General features: G+C 46.0%; 1 non-coding gene across 1 annotated transcript; it reads right to left on the bottom strand.

Annotated features, from left to right (window-relative positions):
- Positions 1 to 323: 323 nt before the first annotated feature.
- On the bottom strand, positions 324 to 433 carry LOC120096465 (U6 spliceosomal RNA). The gene has a single exon (XR_005492868.1). It is a non-coding gene; the product is annotated as a U6 spliceosomal RNA (small nuclear RNA).
- Between the last annotated feature and the right edge of the window lie 4111 nt (positions 434 to 4544).

Raw genomic sequence — 4544 nt, forward strand, 5'->3', positions numbered from 1 at the left:
AGTGCCTTAGAGCTAGCAGGCACTCAGGGTGAAGAGAACTCTTCTAGTCTTCAGCATAGCTTGGCCATTAGCTGGCCACTTAGCTGCTGCCTTTTGCTCTGGTGCCACAGTTCTAGGGCCCCACAACCCTTCCCCTGTCTCTGTCTAAATTATTCATTATTTTTCTTATTATCTGCTTTCTTCTAACTTGCTATGGTCCCCTTCCTTCATTCCTTCCCTCCCTCCCTCCTTCCTTCCCTCCCTCCTTCCCTCCCTCCCTCCCTCCTTCCTTCCTTCCTTCCTTCCTTCCTTCCTTCCTTCCTTCCTCCTTTTTCTTTTTTCTTTTAAATATGGACCACTTCATAAATTCGTGTGTCCTCTCTGTCAGGGGCCATGCCGATCTTCTCTGTGTTGTTGCAATGTTACTGTGTGTGCTGCTGAGGTGGGTGTGTGCCCCATTTCTGATAACTCAGGGTCATTGTACTTTCTTCTTTTACCCAGTGGAAATTCAGTTGGCACTTGTGCAAATTATCATGTGCAAATATACATGCACGTCCACTTACACATATGCATATATGTATACACATACTGCTCACATCTAGTCTGATTCCCAGCTCCATACCAACAGCTCTTCTTCAAATACATTTTACTTAAATGTAATTCATGCTGGAACCTTTACCAGCTTACAAGACAGCATTTTTATACTTGGTAACCTTTCCTGGCAAACATACTAAATTACCACTGCCATGCTTTATCTACTGCCAGTTCTCCCAGCGTGCCCTCTTTCTGGACTAATGTCAAGTTCTGCTGGTGGTTAAGTGCTTCTCTCATGTCCTGCATTTCTCTGGACTTGGACATGGAAGCAAAATAACATTGCTTTGGGTCAACCGTGAGGTCTATACTCTCATCCGCAGTGCTGCAGACGACAAGTCCTCTCCCTTGTCAGCTGACGTCCTTTCTCTCCTGACTTCTCGCTAAGTAGCCAAGGGTGGCCTCCTTGAGATCCCCCTGCCTCCTCTTCCTGAGTCTGGATTAGAGCTATATGCAACCATCACAGTCAAATCCTTCTCACTGCTGCCGACCTCCACAGAAGACCTGCAATGGGTGATCGATGACTGTCCACCAAAGGTGAGCATTCCACCAGAGTACCACGACTGTGCCCGAGGCCACACATTGTAAAGTCAGCTCTCTCGGTTGAGTTCAGCCTTCCTCCAAATGCACCAGATATCTCCACTCCAGCTGCTCGCGGAGCCAGCTCCCTCAAATTCCCTCTCAAGAGCTTCACTTTGTCACCTGCCTCAGGGCTTCTCTGAAGTCTTATTCCCTAGGATGTCTCCTTGAGAACTTCATCCGAAATGGTTGATGTCTAGAGTCTTTGTCTCTGCCTCGTATTTCCATTTATCTGTGGCATTTAGCAGGCATGTCTTATTTGCTTGTTGGTTATTGTCCTGACTGTATTTACTATGAGTCTCAGGCAAGACTTTTCTTCATTCCTCTGGTTCTGGTGTGGACTCATGTTTGAGATGTACAGAGTAGGCTCTCCAGTCCTGTATCATGTGCGAACGGATGATTTAAGCGGCTACCTCGTTCTTCTGTCTACTTTTTCTTTCTTCTCAGGGATCTGTTTCTTCGTCTGCTCACCTAGCACAGAGCCAACTCCTCGGGCTCCGCAGCAGAGTTCCCTTCACACCCGGAAGCTGAGCTGCAGCTTCTCAGGCTCAGCCACAAATTCCTGGGTGCCAAAAGTAGAATCAGCATCATTTTCAGGCTTGTGTCCATGGTTCATCTTTGGTGGCCAGGGGATCAAGGAAACAACTGTGCTAGTTGTTGTTAGGAAGGATCCGTGTCTTAGTCGGGGTTCTCTAGAGTCACAGAACTTATGGAACGTATCTGTGTATTAAAGGAATTTATTGGAATGACTTAAAGTCTGAAGTCCAACTAAGCCAACCATGGGCAGCTGTGAGTGTGAAAGTCCAAGAGTCTAGTACTTGCTCAGTCCCATGAGGCTGGGCGTTTCAACTGGTCTTCTGTAGAAGCTGGAAACCTGAAGAAGTAGGTTCCAACAGAAGTGCTGGCAAGGAAGTGCAACCAGACAAAGAGTAAGCCTTCCTTCTCTCAATGTCCTTATGAGGGCTCCAGCAGAAGGTGTGGCACAGATTAAAGGTGTGTACCACCATGCTTGGATTTGGAATTTGCTCTGTCCCAGGCTCGCCTTGGACTCAGAGATCCGCCTCACTCAGTCTCCTGGGATTAAAGGCCTGTAGTTCAGAGGCGAATGCCAGCAGCAAACCACTAAACTGAGAATAGGTCCCCCGTTGAAGGAATCAGAGAAAGAACTGGAAGAGCTTGAAGGGGCTCGAGACCCCATATGTACAACAATGCCAAGCAACCAGAGCTTCCAGGGACTAAGCCACTACCCAAAGACTATACATGGACTGACCCTGAACTCTGACCTCATAGGTAGCAATGAATATCCTAGTAAGAGCACCAGTGGAAGGGGAAGTCCTGGGTCCTGCTAAGACTGAACCCCCAGTGAACTAGACTGTTGGGGGGAGGGCGGCAATGGGGGGATGGTTGGGAGGGGAACACCCATAAGGAAGGGGAGGGGGGAGGGGGATGTTTACCCGGAAACCAAAGAATTATTATTACGTATTAAATAAATTAAAAAAAAAATAAAAAAAAAGAACTCACAAAAAAAAAAAAAGACAAAAACAGTAAAAAAAAAAAAAAAGGCCTGTAGTTTGCATGGGCCTAAGCTTTTTCCAGCCACTGTGCCTCAAGATCTGGGTCAAAAGCATGTGTCATCCCATGTTAAGATCTGGGTCAGAAGCCTGTGTCTTCCACCCTCTGGATCACACGTGAGCCTTCCAATTCTGGCTTGTAGTTCATTCCAGATGTGGTCAAGTTGACAACTGGGAATAGCCATCACAGTCTCTTTTTCTGGGGGATGGAGGTGACACCAAGGAAAACATCATTTGATAGGCATCATGCTTCCAGTTCTAGACTGACAGATGCTTTCTAAGTTATCTAAATGCGCTGGATAGTTTTATGTCAACTCGACACAATCTAGAGCTATCTGAAAGGAGGGAACATCAGTTGAGAAATTACCTCTGTAAGATCTGATTGTAGGGCATTATCTTACTTAGTGATGGTGGGTGTGGCCAGCCCCGGGCTGGTGGTCCTTGGTTCTATAAGAAAGCAAGCTTGTCTGAGCAAGCCAGTAAGCAGCACCCCTCGATGGCTTCTGCATCAACTCCCGCTCCCAGATTCCTGCTCTGTTTGAGTTCCTGTGCTGAGGTCCTTTGATAAACAACTAAACAACAGTGGTATAGATGTGTAAAATGAATAAATGAATAAATGAATAAATGAATAAATGAATAAATGAATAAATAAATAAATAAATAAATAAATAAATAAATAAATAAATCTTTCCATCCCCAACTTGCATTTTGGTCAGGGTATTTCATCATAGCAACAGTAACCCTAACTAAAACACTAAAACTCTAAAACATTTTATTTTAATTATTACTTTTATTTCATGTGTTTCTGTTTGGCCTGCACGTATTTAACTTGCGTCACACACCTGCAGTGCCTACAGAGGCCAGAAGAGAGAGTCAGAGACTATAGTACTGTAGCTTCAGATAGTTATAAACTGCCACGCGGGTGCTGAGAACCGAACCCAGCTCCTCTGTAATAGTAATAAGGATTCTTACCCGCTGAGCTATCTTGGCAGCCCTAGTCCTAACCCCCGGGAACGGGTCCATAAACGGACGTTTCAGTCTCTTTTTCCTCAGCACTTAGCACAGTTTATTAATGTCTTTGTTCCTCTGAGAAATAATGGAGAGAACCTGGAAACTGGTTGCATAATAGTGATGTAAGGAAAAGGGAAAGCTAAACCGGGACAAGCACGGAAGGATCATTTTTAAAAGGTGTCAATCATGAAGAGGTTTCGAATTTGACCTCGGGAAGAGCCACCCGATTTTGAGATGCGCAAATGCATTGCGCACGAGCTAATGTTTTCGATGCGAGGCTGGGCTGCGGGCTAATAGCTTACAAGCTGTCCCTCGCTGTTTGGTAATGTTAATGCACAGGAAGTGGGTAATGATTTATAAAGTGGTGATGGGCTGTAGTTAACAAACCTTCCTGACCGCAGTCTGGGACGGCGGCAGCTGCTTACCGCAGAGGGAAGGGGTTTTCCACGCTTGTCTGTTCCTGTCTCTTGCAGGGTTCAGCTTCTGAGCTTCCGCACCATCTCTCCCCTTCTGCCACCCCTGACAGTATAGTGCCCATGTGAGACCTTTGAGGGATCTTCTGGAACAGGGAGACAGAAGTTCTTTGATATTGGAATCTCAGCTGAATGGGAAAACGTATTTGATTTTGTATTTTCATTGTCAGTGTATCCCGAGCTTTGGGGGTGAGTGTACATAAAGAACTCATTCACCTTTCATCTGAAATTCAAAATAACTGTGATCTTGTCCTGGGCTGGCTTGCTCCGCTCACTCTGCCTCGCTCCTGGAGCCTTGGTCCTGCACGCAGATGAGCTGGTTCTGTTCTTCACCCTCGGC

Source organism: Rattus norvegicus, chromosome 13 (genome assembly GCF_036323735.1).
Source record: "Rattus norvegicus strain BN/NHsdMcwi chromosome 13, GRCr8, whole genome shotgun sequence".
Taxonomy (NCBI): Eukaryota; Metazoa; Chordata; class Mammalia; order Rodentia; family Muridae; genus Rattus; species Rattus norvegicus.